Here is a 19,744-nt window from a genome sequence, read left to right on the forward strand (position 1 = left end):
AAGCTTCTGAAGCGTGATCATCGAACAATCAAGCGTTTCATTCAAAATAGTCAACAGGGTCACAAGAAGCGTGTGGAAAAACCAAGGCGCAAAATAACTGCCCATGAACTGAGAAAAGTCAAGCGTGCAGCTGCCAAGATGCCACTTGCCACCAGTTTGGCCATATTTCAGAGCTGCAACATCACTGGAGTGCCCAAAAGCACAAGGTGTGCAATACTCAGAGACATGGCCAAGGTAAGAAAGGCTGAAAGACGACCACCACTGAACAAGACACACAAGCTGAAACGTCAAGACTGGCCCAAGAAATATCTCAAGACTGATTTTTCTAAGGTTTTATGGACTGATGAAATGAGAGTGAGTCTTGATAGGCCAGATGGATGGGCCCGTGGCTGGATTGGTAAAGGGCAGAGAGCTCCAGTCCGACTCAGACGCCAGCAAGGTGGAGGTGGAGTACTGGTTTGGGCTGGTATCATCAAAGTCCTACTGCCAGTTTCTGGAAGACACCTTCTTCAAGCAGTGGTACAGGAAGAAGTCTGCATCCTTCAAGAAAAACATGATTTTCATGCAGGACAATGCTCCATCACACGCGTCCAAGTACTCCACAGCGTGGCTGGCAAGAAAGGGTATAAAAGAAGAAAATCTAATGACATGGCCTCCTTGTTCACCTGATATGAACCCCATTGAGAACCTGTGGTCCATCATCAAATGTGAGATTTACAAGGAGGGAAAACAGTACACCTCTCTGAACAGTGTCTGGGAGGCTGTGGTTGCTGCTGCACGCAATGTTGATGGTGAACAGATCAAAACACTGACAGAATCCATGGATGGCAGGCTTTTGAGTGTCCTTGCAAAGAAAGGTGGCTATATTGGTCACTGATTTGTTTTTGTTTTTGAATGTCAGAAATGTATATTTGTGAATGTTGAGATGTTATATTGGTTTCACTGGTAAAAATAAATAATTGAAATGGGTATATATTTGTTTTTTGTTAAGTTGCCTAATAATTATGCACAGTAATAGTCACCTGCACACACAGATATCCCCCTAAAATAGCTAAAACTAAAAACAAACTAAAAACTACTTCCAAAAATATTCAGCTTTGATATTAATGAGTTTTTTGGGTTCATTGAGAACATGGATGTTGTTCAATAATAAAATTAATCCTCAAAAATACAACTTGCCTAATAATTCTGCACTCCCTGTATGGGCAGGGACAGTACTTGTCTTTTACTCCCCACCGGGTCAATGTTTTTTCCGGCAGCATCAAGGCAGCACGCCAGGTCCTTTTGACCCCCCCCCCCCCCCACACACACACAATTGTGTCGCCCTGGCTCCCACACCAGACATCTATCTGCCTCCTCCATATATTCCCATCCCCCAAAAGCAGGGCACAAGGTCAGGGTCGCTTGCACTACCCCTCCTTCCAATCACATGTGTCAGGTCAAGCATTGTCAGGCTGTGTTGGAGCTGATTAGCCTGGGAGAGAGTAACCTCACTGACGAGTAGTTGCTAGAGGACATTGAGCTGTCACCCTGCTGACTCCAACTGGGCAAGACGGTCAGAGTCATTCAGAAGTCCTCCCTCCTCAGGTTAGTGGATCGTCCGTCCTCTTTCTGCACTAGTTGTTTCCTTATGCACCTTATACTCTCCCCTGCCCCGGTGCCTCACTGCTCCCCTCTGCTCCCAGGTGCCTCACTGCTCCCCTCTGCTTCCAGGTGCCTCACTGCTCCCCTCTGCTCCCAGGTGCCTCACTGCTCCCCTCTGCTCCCAGGTGCCTCACTGCTCTCCTCTGCTCCAAGGTGCCTCACTGCTCCCCTCTGCTCCCAGGTGCCTCACTGCTCCCCTCTGCTCCCAGGTGCCTCACTGCTCCCCTCTGCTCCCAGGTGCCTCACTGCTCTCCTCTGCTCCAAGGTGCCTCACTGCTCCCCTCTGCTCCCAGGTGCCTCACTGCTCCCCTCTGCTCCCAGGTGCCTCACTGCTCCCCTCTGCTCCCAGGTGCCTCACTGCTCCCCTCTGCTCCAAGGTGCCTCACTGCTCCCCTCTGCTCCCAGGTGCCTCACTGCTCCCCTCTGCTCCCAGGTGCCTCACTGCTCCCCTCTGCTCCCAGGTGCCTCACTGCTCCCCTCTGCTCCCAGGTGCCTCACTGCTCCCCTCTGCTCCCAGGTGCCTCACTGCTCCCCTCTGCTTCCAGGTGCCTCACTGCTCCCCTCTGCTTTCAGGTGCCTCACTGCTCCCCTCTGCTTCCAGGTGCCTCACTGGTCGTCTCACTGCTCTCCTCTGCTCCAAGGTGCCTCACTGCTCCCAGGTGCCTCACTGCTCCCTTCTGATCCCAGGTGCCTCACTGATCCCCTCTGCTCCCAGGTGCCTCACTGCTCCCCTCTGCTCCAAGGTGCCTCACTGCTCCCAGGTGCCTCACTGATCCCCCCTGCTCCCAGGTGCCTCACTGCTCCCCTCTGCTGCCAGGTGCCTCACTGCTCCCTTCTGATCCCAGGTGCCTCACTGCTCCCTTCTGATCCCAGGTGCCTCACTGCTCCCTTCTGATCCCAGGTGCCTCACTGCTCCCTTCTGATCCCAGGTGCCTCACTGCTCCCTTCTGATCCCAGGTGCCTCACTGCTCCCTTCTGATCCCAGGTGCCTCACTTCTCCCCTCTACCTCACTGTTCCCTTATGATCCCAGGTGCCTCACTGCTCCCCAGGTTCCTCACTGCCCCCTCTGTCCCCAGGTTCCTCACTGCTCACCTCACTGTCCCCAGGTGCCTCACTGCTCACCTCACTGTCCCCAGGTGCCTCACTGCCCCCTCTGTCCCCAGGTGCCTCACTGCTCACCTCACTGTCCCCAGGTGCCTCACTGCTCACCTCACTGCTCCCAGGTGCCCCAATGCTTTACTCTGCTCCTTCCTGCCCCCATGTTCCTAACTGCCCCCTCTGCTCCCAGGTGCCTCACTGCTCCCTCCTGCCCCATGTTCCTCACTGCCCTCTCTGACCCCAGTTGTGTCCCACCTCTTTGGTTCCTAACTGCCCCTTCCCATCAGGTGCCCCATTGCTCCCAGGTGCCTCACTGTTCCCTCTGCTCCCAGGTGCCTCACTTCTCCCCTCTGCTCCCAGGTGCCTCACTGCTCACCTCACTGTCCCAGGTGCCTCACTGCTCCCAGGTGCCCCAATGCTTGACTCTGCTCCTTCCTGCCCCCATGTTCCTCACTGCCCCCTCTGCTCCCAGGTGCCTCACTGCTCCCTCCTGCCCCATGTTCCTCACTGCCCTCTCTGACCCCAGGTGTGTCCCACCTCTTTGGTTCCTAACTGCCCCTTCCCCTCAGGTGCCCCATTGCTCCCAGGTGCCTCACTGTTCCCTCTGCTCCCAGGTGCCTCACTTCTCCCCTCTGCTCCCAGGTGCCTCACTGCTCACCTCACTGTCCCAGGTGCCTCACTGCTCCCAGGTGCCCCAATGCTTGACTCTGCTCCTTCCTGCCCCCATGTTCCTCACTGCCCCCTCTGCTCCCAGGTGCCTCACTGCTCCCTCCTGCCCCATGTTCCTCACTGCCCTCTCTGACCCCAGGTGTGTCCCACCTCTTTGGTTCCTAACTGCCCCTTCCCCTCAGGTGCCCCATTGCTCCCAGGTGCCTCACTGCTCCCTTCTGCTCCCAGGTGCCTTACTGTTCCCTTCTGCTCCCAGGTGCCTCACTGCTCGCCTCTGCTCCCAGGTGCCTCACTTCTCCCCTCTGCTCCCAGGTGCCTCACTGCTCCCTTCTGCTCCCAGGTGCCTCACTTCTCCCCTCTGCTCCCAGGTGCCTCACTGCTCCCCTCTGCTCCCAGGTGCCTTACTGCTCCCCTCTGCCTCACTGCTCCCCGGTGCCTCACTGCTCCCAGGTGCCTCACTGCTCCCTTCTGAACTCCCTGGTGCCTCACTGCTCCCCTCTGCTCCCAGGTGCCTCACTGCTCCCCTCTGCTCCCAGGTGCCTCACTGCTCCCAGGTGCCTCACTGCTCCCCTCTGCTCCCAGGTGCCTCACTGTTTCCTTCTGCTCCCAGGTGCCTCACTGCTTGCCTCTGTCCCCAGGTGCCTCACTGCTCGCCTCTGCTGCCAGGTGCCTCACTGCTCCCCTCTGCCTCACTGCTCCCCTCTGCCTCACTGCTCCCTTCTGAACTCCCCGGTGCCTCACTGCTCCCCTCTGCTCCCAGGTGCCTCACTGCTCCCCTCTGCTCCCAGGTGCCTCACTGCTCCCCTCTGCTCCCAGGTGCCTCACTGCTCCCCTCTGCTCCCAGGTGCCTCACTGCTCCCCTCTGCTCCCAGGTGCCTCACTGCTCCCAGGTGCCTCACTGCTCCCCTCTGCTCCCAGGTGCCTCACTGCTCCCAGGTGCTTCACTGTTTCCTTCTGCTCCCAGGTGCCTCACTGCTTGCCTCTGTCCCCAGGTGCCACACTGCTCGCCTCTGCTGCCAGGTGTCTCACTGCTCCCAGGTGCCTCACTGCTCCCCTCTGCTCCCAAGTTCCTCACTGCTCCCCATTGCTGCCAGGTGCCTCACTGCTCCCTTCTGCTCCCAGGTGCCTCACTGCTCCCTTCCGAACCCCCCGGTGCCTCACTTCTCCCCTCTGCTCCCAGGTGCCTCACTGATCCCCTGTGCCTCACTGCTCCCCTCTGCTCCCAGGTGCCTCACTGCTTCCTTCTGAACTCCCCGGTGCCTCACTTCTCCCCTCTGCTCCCAGGTGCCTCACTGCTCCCCGGTGCCTCTGCTCCCTCCTGCCGCCTGGTTTACTCACTGCCCCCTCTGTCCCCAGGTGCCTCACTGCTCCCAGGTGCCCCAATGCTTGACTCTTCTCCTTCCTGCCCCCATGATCTTCACTGCCCTCTCTGACCCCAGTTGTGTCCCACCTCTTTGGTTCCTAACTGCCCCTTCCCCTCAGGTGACCCATTGCTCCCAGGTGCCTCACTGCTCCCCTCTGCTCCCAGGTGCCTCACTGTTCCCTTATGATCCCAGGTGCCTCACTGCTCCCAGGTGCCCCAATGCTTGACTCTGCTCCCTCCTGCCCCCAGGTGCCTCACTGCCCTCTCTGACACCAGGTGTGTCCCACCTCTATGGTTCCTAACTGCCCCTTCCCCTCAGGTGCCCAATGGCCACAGGTGCCTCACTGCTCCCCGGTTCCTTCCCTCTCCCTTTTTCCTGCTCCAGGTGCTTCACAGTCCTTGGGGGAGATTCATCAAATGTGGTGTAAAGTAGAACCGGCTTCGCTGCCCATAGCAACCAATTAGATTGTGTCTTTCATTTTTCACAGCTCCTTTGAAAAATGAAAGGTGGAATCTGATTGGTTGCTATGGGCAGCGAAGCCAGTTCTACTTTACACCAGTTTTGATCAATTCAACCCCTCCCCCCGCAGGTGGCCCTGGGGGAGAAGGACCTTTAGCAGAAGAGGAAAGCCTTTGCTTTAGAAGCTGTCTGCTCCATGAACATTGTCACAACTCTCCGCTGCTTTCAGCTCGGTCCACACGGGACTGGATTTCCAGGTGGCAGAACCAGCAAAGTGCATGAGATTTCCATATCATCCCCTCTGCAAACAGCAGAAAGTGACCGGAGGTAAGGAGTCCAATCTCATCATGGCGGGTTCTGCTCCGATCTCATCACGGCGGGCTCTGCTCCGATCTCATCACGGCGGGCTCTGCTCCGATCTCATCACGGCGGGCTCTGCTCCGATCTCATCACGGCGGGCTCTGCTCCGATCTCATCACGGCGGGCTCTGCTCCGATCTCATCACGGCGGGCTCTGCTCCGATCTCATCACGGCGGGCTCTGCTCCGATCTCATCACGGCGGGCTCTGCTCCGATCTCATCACGGCGGGCTCTGCTCCGATCTCATCACGGCGGGCTCTGCTCCGATCTCATCACGGCGGGCTCTGCTCCGATCTCATCACGGCGGGCTCTGCTCCGATCTCATCACGGCCCTTTTCTTTACAACTGTTGTAGGTGACGCGGGACGTGAAAAACAAAAATGGGGCCGTCCCTAAAGAGTAACTAAACTTTTATAATGATTTTTGATATGTTGTCCCTAATCCCCAAAATGAAATTTTTCTAATATACTTTATTAATTTTCTATGTTTACTGTACTTTTATATCAGCGCGACCTTCAGTGAGCGCTGACCGAGGATCCAGGGTGCCGCCCATGGAATCAGCAGGGACCGCCCCCTCAGCAGGTGAACCAATCAGCCCCAGGATAAAAAGGGCTGCGCTGATTGGCTGCCTGATCTAAGGTGTAGAGTCCTGTGCACTAGACAGAGTCTTCTCTCCTCAGGTTAGTGGATTGTCCTCTGCCTGCACTAGTTGTTACCTCATGTCCCTTATACTGCTCCCTGTCCCAGGTGCCTCACTGCTCCCTTCTGCTTCCAGGTGCCTCACTGCTCCCAGGTGCCTCACTGCTCTCCCCTGTGCTCCCAGGTGCCTCACTGCTCTCCCCTGTGCTCCCAGGTGCCTCACTGCTCACCTCACTGTCCCCAGGTGCCTCACTGCTCACCTCACTGTCCCCAGGTGCCTCACTGCTCACCTCACTGTCCCCAGGTGCCTCACTGCTCACCTCACTGTCCCCAGGTGCCTCACTGCTCACCTCACTGTCCCCAGGTGCCTCACTGCTCACCTCACTGTCCCCAGGTGCCTCACTGCTCTCCCCTGTGCTCCCAGGTGCCTCACTGCTCTCCCCTGTGCTCCCAGGTGCCTCACTGCTCTCCCCACTGTCCCCAGGTGCCTCACTGCTCACCTCACTGTCCCCAGGTGCCTCACTGCTCACCTCACTGTCCCCAGGTGCCTCACTGCTCACCTCACTGTCCCCAGGTGCCTCACTGCTCACCTCACTGTCCCCAGGTGCCTCACTGCTCACCTCACTGTCCCCAGGTGCCTCACTGCTCACCTCACTGTCCCCAGGTGCCTCACTGCTCACCTCACTGTCCCCAGGTGCCTCACTGCTCACCTCACTGTCCCCAGGTGCCTCACTGCTCACCTCACTGTCCCCAGGTGCCTCACTGCTCACCTCACTGTCCCCAGGTGCCTCACTGCTTGACTCTGCTCCTTCCTGCCCCCATGTTCCTCACTGCCCTCTCTGACCCCAGTTGTGTCCCACCTCTTTGGTTCCTAATGCCCCTTCCCTTCAGGTGCCTCATTGCTCTCCCTCTGCCCCCAGGTGCCTCATTGCTCTCCCTCTGCCCCCAGGTGCCTCATTGCTCTCCCTCTGCCCCCAGGTGCCTCACTGCTCTCCCTCTGCGAAAACAAAATTGGGGCCGTCCTTAAAAAGCAACTAAACTTTTATAATTTTAATGTTGTCCCTAATCCCCTAAATAACATTTTTCTAATTTACTTTATTATATTTCTATGTTTACTGTACTTTTATATCCCTAAGGGCTCTTTCACACTTGCGTTCTTTTCTTCCGGCATAGAGTTCCGTCGTCGGGGCTCTATGCCGGAAGAATCCTGATCAGTTTTATCCTAATGCATTCTGAATGGAGAGAAATCCGTTCAGGATGCATCAGGATGTCTTCAGTTCAGGACCGGAACGTTTTTTGGCCAGAGAAAATACCGCAGCATGCTGCGCTTTTTGTTCCGGCCAAAAATCCTGAACACTTGCCGCAAGGCCGGATCCGGAATTAATGCCCATTTGAAAGGCATTAATCCGGATCCGGCCTTAAGCTAAACGTCGTTTCGGCGCATTACCGGATCCGACATTTAGCTTTTTCTGAATGGTTACCATAGCTGCCAAGACGCTAAAGTCCTGGCAGCCATGGTAAAGTGTAGTGGGGAGCGGGGGAGCAGTATACTTACCGTCCGCATGGCTCCCCGGGCGCTCCAGAGTGACGTCAGGGCGCCCCACGCGCATGGATGACGTGATCGCATGGACACATCATACATGCGCATTGGGCGCTCTGACGTCATTCTGGAGCGCCCCGGGAGCCGCACGGACGGTAAGTATACTGCTCCCCCGCTCCCCGCTCCTACTATGGCAGCCAGGACTTTAATACCGTCCTGGGTGCCATAGTAACACTGAACGCATTTTTAAGACGGATCCGTCTTCAAATGCTTTCAGTTCACTTGCGTTTTTCCGGATCCAGCATGTAATTCCGGCAAATGGAGTGCACGACGGATCCAGACAACGCAAGTGTGAAAGAGCCCTAAAGCGCGTCCTTCAGTGACCGCTCACCTCCGCTCTCCCGACACCGCTGACCGCTCACCTCCGCTCTCCCGACACCGCTGACCGCTCACCTCCGCTCTCCCGACACCGCTGACCGCTCACCTCCGCTCTCCCGACATGACACCGCTGACCGCTCTGCGCTGGACCGAGGACTCATTTTATGAATGCGGCCGCAGCAGCTCAGGTGGTACGGGCGCTCATTGCTGCTCCCGGGACAATGACTCTGTACCCGTGAACTATGCCAGGATTAACGGAGCGGGTTTCTGCCTGGGCTGAGGGCACTGTCCTGCAGGCTCCTGCCCGCGCTCCCTGAGCTGTGCAGCCCCATTCATAACAGGAGTCCTCGGTCCAGCGCTGAGCGATGTCGGGAGAACAGAGTTATAAGCGCGCACTGAATGACGCGCTGATATAAAAGTACAGTAAAAAAAGAAAATGAATAAATAAAGTATATTAGAAAAATGTTATTTAGTGGATTAGGGACAACATATCAAATTATTATAAAAGCTTAGTTACTCTTTAAAGTATAACTGTCGTATTTTTATATTGGATTGTGGTGATTAATATCTCCTTGGTGGCCCTATTTCAACTTTTCACTGTGTATTCAATTACCCCTTAATTCCACAGTTTTGTTCCCTGTACTGCCTACTTTTACCTGTGCTTAAAATAGGGTTGCTAGGAATGGTCCGTCTATCTGTTGCTAGGCATGGTCCGTCTATCTGTTGCTAGGCACGGTCCGTCTATCTGATGAAGGACAGAGCACGCAGCGTGCAAGGTCAGATTACTGACAGCCAGGGACTGTAAGTAAATGATTAAAGCCAGGTCCTCCCCAGCAGCTGATAACAGTGCCTGGGCTGTGTGCACTTCTCCCTGTCCCTGCACTTGGCAGACGCTCCCTCACTCAGCAGAGCTGGAGAATGCAGAGCTGGAGCAGCGCAGACCAGGGAAGGAGATCTGCCATCTGCTCAGTGTATAAATGAGAGCAACATGTGGTAAGAGGACCCCTCTGTGCTGCAGGAGATTAACCCTTTAGGGGGGAGGGCTCTGGTTACTGACACTTTTGGGGGGCTATTGTTACTGGCTAGTGAGGGCAGACGGGATTAGCCTCAGGGTGAGGGCAGTGGCGGCCATCTTAACTGAATAGTGAAACTGCAGTTTTATGCAGACTGGTTGCTAAGGGCTGAATCTTATTAAATATGGGGTAAGTCAGTCTAATAGTAACTGATTGTGGAATATCATGTTATTAGTAACTACATATATGAAAATTGAAATTGGGGTCTAAGTGTGACAGTTATCCTTTAAGGGGTTCTTCACCTTCCCCCACTGCGCTGGATCGTGCAGGGCAAGGGCCTTTTTGTTTATAACACACTGCTGGGTGGAAGTTACCCTGGCTCTAATGGGCCAGCTTTAGCAGGCTAGGGCAGCACTAAAGCCTGCCCATTAGTGCCAGTGACGGGCTCACTGCTGGGCGGAAACCTCTGCCTAGCAGTCCTTATTGGAGAGCCTGGTACATCACTGGATCTCTGGAAAATGCTCCGATGCTCATGTCGGGGGGCTGCCTGGGTGAAAATGTGGGAAAGTATTTGCGGGTGTTGAAGATGCCCTCAATCGGGGCCAATTTTGTTTAATGTACTGCTCCATATTGTTCTGATCCTAGGATTTTACATGCACGGAAGAAAACCCACACTGACACCAGAAAAGGGTCAAAGCCGTATCGGAGCTGCCATCGGGTCCCCGTGCTTCTGTGACGGGGACCCGATGGCATGGAAGGCAGCCTCCTGGATCTCACAGGCCGGAAGCTGTATGAGTAATACACACAGTATTACTCGTACAACCAGTTCATTCCAATACAGAAGTATAGGAATGCATTGTAAAGGGGATCAGACCCCCAAAAGTTGAAGTCCCAGATTGGGACAAAAAAAAAGTAAAAAAAAAAAGTTGTTTCAAGTAAAAAAAATAAAAAAAAAAAATTAAATATTCTTTTGCCAAAATAAAGGGAAAAAAAATGGGGGGAAAAAAGAAAAGGACATATTGTGTATCGCCGCATCCGTATCAACCGGATCTATAAAATTAACACATGACCTAACCCCTCAGATGAACACCATCAAAAAAATAAAATAAAAACTGTGCTAAATAAACCACTTTTTGGTCACCTTACATCACTAAAAGTGCAACACAAAGTGATCAAAAAGGCGTATTCCCCCCAAAATAGTACCAATCTAACCATCACCTCATCCTGCAAAAACATGAGACTCTACCTAATACAATCGCCCCAAAAAAATAAAAAAAATATGGCTCAGAATATAGAGACACTAAAACATCCTTTATTTTTTTGGTTTAAAAAATGCTGTTATTGTGTAAAACTTAAGTAAAGAAAATAAAGTATATATATTAGGTTTTGACGCGTCCGTAACAACCTGCTCTATAAAAATATCACATGACCTAATCCCTCAGGTGAACACCGTAAAATTAACTTTGTAAACTTTTTTTTTATATATTTTTTTTTTTTGTCCCCTTACATCACAAAAAGTGTAACAGCAAGCGATCAAAGTCATATGCACCCCAAAATAGTGCCAATCAAACCGTCATGTCATCCCCAAAAAAAATTGAGCCCCTACACAAGACAGTCGCCCAAAAAATAAATAAAACTACAGCTTTCAGAATGTGGAGATGCTAAAATCTTTTTTGATATTGTCGCATCCGTAACAACCTTCTCTATAAAAATACCACATGATCTAATCTGTCAGATGAATGTTGTAAATAACAAAAATAAAAATGGTGCCAAAAAAAGGTATCTCTTGTTACCTTGCCTCACAAAAAGTGTAATATAGAGCAACCAAAAATCATATATACCCTAAAATAGTACCAACAAAACTGCCACCTTATCCCGTAGTTTCCAAAACGGGGTCACTTTTTTGGAGTTTCTACTCTAGGGGTGCATCAGGGGGGCTTCAAATGTGACCTGGCAGCTTAAAATTATCCCAGTGAAATCTGCCTTCCAAAAACCATATGGCGTTCATTTCCTTCTGCGCCCTGAGGTGTGCCCATACAGCATTTTACAACCACATATGGGGTGTTTCTGTAAACTACACAATCAGGGCAATAAATATTGAGTTTTGTTTGGATGTTAACCCTCACTTTGTAACTGGAAAAAATGGATTAAAATGGAAAATCTGCCAAAAAAGTGAAATTCTGAAATTTTCCATCAGTTCTTGTGGAACATCTAAAGAGTTAACAAAGTTTGTAAAATCTGTTTTGTATACCTTCAGGGGTGTAGTTTCTAAAATGGGGTCACTTTTGGGTGGTTTCTATTATATAAGCCTCACAAAGTGACTTCAGAACTTGTCCTTTAAAAAGTGGGTTTTGGAAATTTTCTGAAAAATTTCAAGATTTGCTTCTAAGCCTAAGGCCTCATGCACACGACAGTATTTTTTTCACGGTCCGCAAAATGGGGTTCCGTTGGTCCGCGATCCATGACTGTTTTTTTGTCCGTGGGTCTTCCTTGATTTTTGGAGGATCCACTGACATGAAAAAAAAGTCATTTTGGTGTCCGCCTGGCCGTGCGGACACCATGGGAACGCGTCTGTTAGAATATACCATCGGATTTAAGTTAGACCGTGAAACTCATATCCGACAGTATATTCTAACACAGGGGCGTTCCCATAGTGATGGGGACGCTTCAAGTTAGAATATCCTATGAACTGTTTACATGACTGCCCCCTGCTGCCTGGCAGCACCCGATCTTTTACAGGGGGCTGTGATCCGCACAATTAACCCTTCAGGTGCCGCACCTAAAAGGTTAATTGTGCATATCATAGCCCCCTGTAAGAGATCAGGTGCTGCCAGGCAGGAGGGGGCACACCAGTGCGGCCTCACCTCCCCCCCCCCCCCTCAGTTAAAATCACGTTCCAAATCCCCCATCATTGGTGGCCAGTGCGGCCTCACCTCCTCCCCCCCCCCCCCTTCAGTTAAAATCACGTTCCCTTATCATTGGTGGCAGTGGAGAGTTCCGATCGGAGTCCCAGTTTAATCCGACAGTATATTCTTTCTGCGATCCGTCTGTGTGAAAGTTGCCAACGGATCACGGGCACGGATGCCAATCTTGTGTGCATCCGTGTTTTTTCACGAACCCATTGACTTGAATGGGTCCATGAACCGTTGTCCGTCAAAAAAATAGGACAGGTCATATTTTTTTGACTGACAGGAAACACGGATCACGGCCGCGGATGAACAACGGTGCATTTTCCGAGTTTTCAACGGACCCGTTGAAAGTCAATGGGTCCGCAGAAAATCACGGAAAACGGAACAACGGCCACGGATGCACACAACGGTCGTGTGCATGAGACCTAAAAGTGCATTCACAAAATGATCCAAACATGAAGTAAGACATATGGGCAATGTAAAGTAATAACTATTTTTCGAGGTATTACTATCTTTTATAGAAGTAAAGAAATTGAAATTTGCCCATTTTTTAAATTTTTTTTGGTAAATTTGGCTTTTTTTTTATAAATAAAAATACATATTTTTATTTTTTTTTACTCTATTTTTACCAGTGTCATGAAGTACAATATGTGAAAAGAAAACCACGTCTACACCTATCATTAGCTTGCTGATGTCCTTTACTACCTGTCTACATTTTTTCTTCCTTTCTACTTCTGCCGCATCTTATCTCAAGGTTAGCAGCATTCTTCACTTCAGCAACATCATATGAAAGACAGAACAGAATCTGTCTGGAGACCATTTCCATCCCAATCCCCTCCTTCTGTGATTTTAGCAGATGGGCAGGACCCTCAGGGCCGAGTACTTCACTTGACCTTGAGTCCTGAACATCTGCACCAACCACAACTTATGGATCGAGATGAAGTTGCCGCCAATAGCTGACTTAACCCCTTATGGACTGGGCTCATTTTCACCTTAAGGACCAGGCCATTTTTTGCGAATAACTTTAAAACGCTTTTACTTATCCAGGCCATTCTGAGATAGTTTTTTTTTATTTATTTTTTGTCACATATTGTATTTCATGACACTGGTAAAATGGAGTAAAAACATTTTTATTTGTAAAAAAAAAGCCAAATTTACCATTTTTTTTAATTTTAATTTCCAAGTTACAATTTCTCTACTTCTATAATACATAGTAATACCTCCAAAAATAGTTATTACTTTACATTACATTTACATTCTGACATTTTCTTTTTGGAGATGTTACAAGGCTTAGGAGTTTAGAAGCAAATCTTTTTAAGGACCAGTTTATGTCTGAAGTCACTTTGTGAGGCTTACATAATAGAAACCAACCCAAAATGACCCCATTCTAGAAACTACACCGCTCAAGGTATTCAAAACTGATTTTACAAACGTCGTTAACCCTTTAGGTGTTGCACAAGAGTTAATGGCAAATAGAGATAAAATTTCAGAATTCAAATTTTTTGGCAACTTTTCAATTTTTTTTTTTAATCCATTTTATTTCAGTAACAAAGTAAGGGTTAACAGCCAAACAAAACTCAATATTTATTGCCCTGATTCTGTAGTTTGCAGATACACCCCATATGTGGCCGTAAACTACTATATAGGGCACACGGTAGGGCGTAGAGGGAACGGTGCGCCGTGTGCAATTTTGGAAGGCAGATTTTGCTGGACTGGTTTATTTACACAATGTCCCAATTTGATAGAAACTCCATAAAAGTGACCCCATTCTGGAAACTACGGGATAAGGTGGCAGTTTTGTTGGGACTATTTTTAGGGTACATATGATTTTTGGTTTATCTATATTACATTTTTGTGAGACAAGATTACCAAAAATAGAAATTCTGAAATTTCATATCCATTTGCCATAAACTGTTGAGCAACATCTAAAGGGTTAATAAAGTTTGTAAAATCAGTTTTGAATACCTTGAGGGGTGTAGTTTCTTAGATGGGGTTGCTTTTATGGAGTTTCTACTCTAGGGGTGCATCAGGGGTTCTTCAAATGGAACATGGTGCCAAAAAAAGGCCATCAAAATCTGCTATCCAGAAACCCCTCCCCCTGTGCTACTACCCATCTATTTTACACCACCCGCTCCTCTCCCTGTACATTGGGAGGGACCTATATTGATAATGTTTTTATTACTACCCAAATAAATATAGTTTTTATCATATACACACTATCCCTTGTCCTCATATAGAGTGCCTGTCTTCCTATGTTCCTAATAAATATTACGTTTTGGTTGGATGTTAACCCCTGCTTTGTTAGGCTACTTTCAGACTAGCGTTCAGAGCGGGTCCATCTGGTGTCTGCACAGACGGATCCGCTCCTATAATGCAGACGTTTGGATCCGTTCAGAACGGATCAATCTGCATTATAGTTTAGAAAAAATTCTAAGTCTGAAAGTAGTTCAGACGGGTCCGTCCAGACTTTACATTGAAAGTCAATGGGGGACGGATCCGTTTGAAAATTGAGCCATATTGTGTCAACTTCAAACGGATCCGTCCCCATTGACTTACATTGTAAGTCTGGATGGATCCGCTTGCCTCCGCACGGCCAGGCGGACACCCGAACGCTGCCAGACTGATGCATTCTGAGCGGATCCGCATCCACTCAGAATGCATTGGGGCAGTACGGATGCGTTCAGGGCCGCTTGTGAAACCCTTCAAACGGAGCTCACAAGCGGAGCCCCGACGCTAGTGTGAAAGAAGCCTTACTTGAGAAAACTGATTAAAATGGAAAATTTGCCAAAAAATAGCTGTTTTGGCAGTTTTTATTTTATTTTTTTGACTGTTCAACTGAGGGGTTGGGTCATGAGGTATTTTTATAGAGAAGATTCTTACGGACGCGGCGATACCTAATATGTCTACTTTTTTAAATGTATTTAGGTTTTACACTTCTTTTTTTAAACAAAAAAATCTATTTTAGTATCTCCATATATCATTTTTTATTTTTTTTTGCCAATTATCTTAGGTAGGGGCTCATTTTTCGCGGGATGAGAGGACTGTTTTATTGGCACTATTTTGGGGGGGCATATGACTTTTTGATCGCTTGCTATTACACTTTTTGTGATGTAAGGTGACAAAATACTTTTATATTTATCTTTTTCTTGGCACCGTTTTAATTTTCAATTTTTGAATTTTTTTATTTTTTATAGAGCAGATTCTTACGGACATGGCGATACCTAATGTCTACTTTTTATTTTAGTTTTACACGTGTCACACTGAGTGGTGTCCTTCTATATCCCCTTCCTGTGATCCACTTTTTTTGGGATCGTCTCTTTTTTCCAGTATGGGGGACAACACCTGGAAAGTGTTGGACGATCCGGGCGTCTCCAGTTCCTGAGGTACTCCAGCCTGCTCTTTCCCGGTCAGAAAAGATCAGGTCCTTGAGGACTGCCTCATAGAACTGAAGGAATGTCCCTGTGTTGCCAATGCTTGGACAGTACAAAAGAGTTGTACAAGGCAACTCAGGGCTCCAGATGGCGACCAAAATGGTCGCCAATGCGACTTAGAATTTACAAATGGTGACAAGACTTTTTAGTCTTGTTGCCATTTGCGACTAGACCCTCTGCTGCAGCTCTGCCGTTTTAATATAGCGGCGGGGCACAGGAGATAGTTCTCTTCCCCGCCGCCGATGTTCTTCTCAGCAGCGCAGTGGAGAAGGAGTCTCTCCCTCCCCCCTGTGCTGCTGTCGCCGCCAATAAGAAGAGAGATGGGAGGAGGGGAGGGGCTGTGGCCACTGCGCCGCCAATGAAGATAACTGACCTGTTAATACAAATACAGGAGGCGGGTGCTGGAAACAAATAGCCGGCACCCGACCTCTGTGACAGGGAGTGGCACCTGAGGGGCTAACTGCAGCGGATCGCAGCTCCCTGTCATAGAGGTCGGGTGCCGGCTATTTGATTCCAGCACCCGCCTCCTGTATTTGTATTAACAGGTCAGTTATCTTCATTGGTGGCGCAGTGCGCCCCCCCCCAACACCCCAGTATAATAAACATTGGTGTCGCAGTGCGCCCCCCCAACACCCCAGTATAATAAACATTGGTGGCGCAGTGGGCAGTGCCAATGAGGGTTAAAAAAAATAAAATAAAAAAATTAACTCACCTCCTCCAATTGATCGCGTAGCTGCCGGTCTCCTGTTCTTTCTTCAGGACCTGTGGTGACGTCACTGAGCTCATTACATGGTCCATTACCATGGTGATGGATCATGTGATGTACCATGTGATGAGCACAGTGATGTCACCACAGGTCCTTTGACAGGTCCTGAAGAAAGAACAGGAGACCGGCTGCTACGCTATCAATTGGAGGAGGTGAGTTAATTTATTTTTATTTTTTTAACCCTCATTGGCACTGCCCACTGCGCCACCAATGTTTATTATACTGGGGGGTTGGGGGGGGTGGGGGCGCACTGCGCCACAGATGTTTATTATACTGGGGTGTTGGGGGGGGGGGGCGCACTGAGCCTAGGGTTGCCACCTTTTCTTCAAGCCAAACCCGAACACGGGTGGAGCGCATTCGGCCCGGAAGTTGCGTTCCACAGGCCGGAAGTGGGTCCAGCTGTGGAGCGCAAGCTGTAACTGAGGAACGGTCCAAGCAGACAGGATATCAGAGAGGACAGTGGGGTAAAAGGAAACGCAAGGAGGAACAATAGTAAAAGAAAACATTTAAAGGAGGGAGGGAGCGCCGCCGCCCTGCGCTAGCAATTGTAGATACATGCACACATGACTGCCAGGTGGAAGAACTACAAGTCCCAGCAAGCCCCCAATAAATCACAGGGCAGGTAGCAGCCTCACAGATCCATAAACAGCACAAGTCGGCTACAATAACTTATTACAAAGAGGAAGTATACTGCAGCATGAATGTCTGCCATTATTAGCGCTCTGTGGATGTCGCACGCAATGAGCTCCATGCTCTGAATCCTGCACCCACCTGGCAGCCGCCTCCTCCGTGCTCTGCTCCGATCCGATGGCAAGCAAATCGACTGGGCGCTAACTACAGGGCGGCGACGTCACGAACGTCGCATCCAATCGGAAGGCGGAATAAAGCTGGTTTGATCAAACCGCTGTAGAGAGGTGAAGCGGGGACAGTGTATGTGTGTGCGTGCTCCGGTCACAGGCCTACTGCATGTATTATGTCAGGTTACAGGCCCTTACACAGCTGACCGTGCCCGCTGCTGACTGACACCTGACGACGCCGCTCACCGCCAGCTGTCAGGTGTGCAAGTCTGCAGTTTGAATCCTGTGCCTGAGAGAGGCTTGTACCCGGGCACAGGATTACAAACCCGGACTGTCCGGGTCATTCCTGTACGGGTGGCAACCCTAACTGCGCCACCAATGTTTATTATACTGGGGTGTTGGGGGGGGGGGGGGGGCGCACTGCGCCACCATTGTTTATTATACTGGGGTGTTGGGAGGGGGGGGGGGGGGGCGCACTGCACCACCATTGTTTATTATACTGGGGTGTATATAAGGTTTATTATATTGACCTTGTACTATGCATGCTGTATTCAGAATGCTATTATTTCCCCTTCTAACCATGTTATAAGGGAAAATAACACCGTGAATAGACTTTCATCCTAGCAACAATGCGTGAAAATCGCACCGCATCCGCACTTGATTGCGATTTTTCACGCAGCCCCATTCACTTCTATGGGGCCTGCGTTGCATGGAAAACACACAATATAGAGCATGATGCGATTTTCTCGCAACGCACAAATGATGCGTGAAAATCACCGCTCATGTGCTCAGCCCCATAGAAGTGAATGGGTCCGGATTCAGTGCGGGGGCAATGCATTCACCTCACGCATCGCATCCGCGCGGAAATCTCGCCCGTGTGAAAGGGGCCTAAGGGTGAATAGGACAAGGGTTCCAGCCCCTTAGGATGGGTTCACACCTGAGCGTATTCGATAAGCGCTGTCTACAGGCGTTTTTGAGGCGTATTTTGGGGCGTTTTTGTATTTTGGAAACGCACGTCGTTCTTGCTATTGACCACAGAGGCGTACAATGAAAAACAGAGGTGTTACGCGCGACAATACGCCCCAAAGAAGCTCCTGTACTTCTTGGGGCGTAGGGCGTTTTACAGTGCGTTCGTACGTGCTGTGAAACGCTCAGGTGAGAACCATGCCCATAGGGAAACATAGATTTTTGCCTGTTGAACGTTTTACAGCGCGGAGGAACGCGCTGTGAAACTCTCAGGTGTGAACCTAGCCTAAAGGGGCTAATGGTAAGTAAAAAAAAAAACACAAACACTAAGGCTACTTTCACATTTGCGGCAGTGTGATCCGGCAAGCGGTTCCGTCGTCTGAACTGACCGCCGGATCCGCCGATCTGGATGTGACTGAAAGCATTTGTGAGACGCATCTGAATGCGGATCCGTCTCACAAATGCATTGCAAGAACGAATCCATCTCTCCGCTTGTCATGCGGACAGACGGATCCGTCTTGTATCTTTTTTCACATCTTTACCGGTCTACGCATGTGCAGACCGGAAGGACGGATCCGGCATTCCGGTATTTTGAATGCCGGATCCAGCACTAATACATTCCTATGGGGAGAAATGCCGGATCCGGCATTCAGGCAAGTCTTTAGTTTTTTCGCCGGAGATAAAACCGTAGCGTGCTGCGGTTTTATCTTTTGCCTGATCAGTCAAAACGACTGAACTGAAGACATCCTGATGCAAACTGACGGATCGCTCTCCATTCAGAATGCATAGGGGTAATCCTGATCAGGTCTTTTCCAGTATAGAGCCCCTATGACGGAACTCAGTGCCGGAAAAGAAAAACGCTAGTGGGAAAGTACCCTAAAATATTAAGTTTAAATCCCCGCTTTCCCAATTTTACATATAAAATATATAAACAATAAATAAATAAACCTATTACATAGCGCTGCGTCCGAAAAGTCCAAACTATTAAATTATTAAAAAATATCTCCTATGCGGTGAGCATTCGCCATTTTTAAGTCACCTTGTCACCCCAAAAAATAGGATAGGACTGTTCTATTATGGGCCGAACGCTTCATAAAATGCGACATGAACACAGGTTTTTTTTGTGTTTTGCGCGGTATTGAGTATCGCAATACTTTTTTATGGTGACGAAAGCGAATCAAAATTTTGGAATCGAAACAACCCTATGCCGATCTGATCGGCGTAGCGTTGTCACAATACCAAAATTTTGATTCGGTTTTGATTTGGCGACAAAAAATTAAATTTGGCGACTAAATTTTTCAGTTCAGGAGCCAATGGCTACTAGGAATTTTTTTTAAGTCTGGAGCACTGCAACCTGTACCAAGTAGACCGCAACTTTTTTGTACCATGCCCGGGTTTTGCGCATGACGTTATATGGCGTGAGGACTTGATCAGAGAGATTAACTCATCCCATATACAGATTTGTAGTCGACGATACAATCGGGCTTGAGGACCGTCGTCGCGGTACCTCGCACAGGGACAGGGGTGATGCCGTTACCGTGAATTCTGGACAGAACAAGGACATCCCTCTTGTCCTTATATCTGACCAGCAACAGGTTTCCACTGGTAAGGGCACGGATCTCACCCCTGGGAATAGGTACCTGGAGGCGGTGGGTAGGGAGGCCGCACTGATTTTTCCGCACGGTCCCACAAGCGGACGTGGTTCGGACGGC

At 49.7% G+C, this 19,744-nt stretch overlaps 1 protein-coding gene across 1 annotated transcript in view; it reads left to right on the top strand.

Annotated features, from left to right (window-relative positions):
* The first annotated feature begins 1,405 nt into the window (after window positions 1–1,405).
* Window positions 1,406–19,744, top strand: part of LOC121002841 (cytochrome P450 2C29-like) — a 151,309-nt gene continuing 132,970 nt past the window's right edge. Inside the window, exon 1 of the mRNA XM_040434448.1 lies at window positions 1,406–1,587. The gene's annotated coding sequence lies outside the window, so the exon portion shown is untranslated. The remainder of the gene's footprint in view (window positions 1,588–19,744) is intronic.

The sequence above is a fragment of the Bufo bufo genome, chromosome 5 (assembly GCF_905171765.1).
Source record: "Bufo bufo chromosome 5, aBufBuf1.1, whole genome shotgun sequence".
NCBI classification, from domain to species: Eukaryota; Metazoa; Chordata; class Amphibia; order Anura; family Bufonidae; genus Bufo; species Bufo bufo.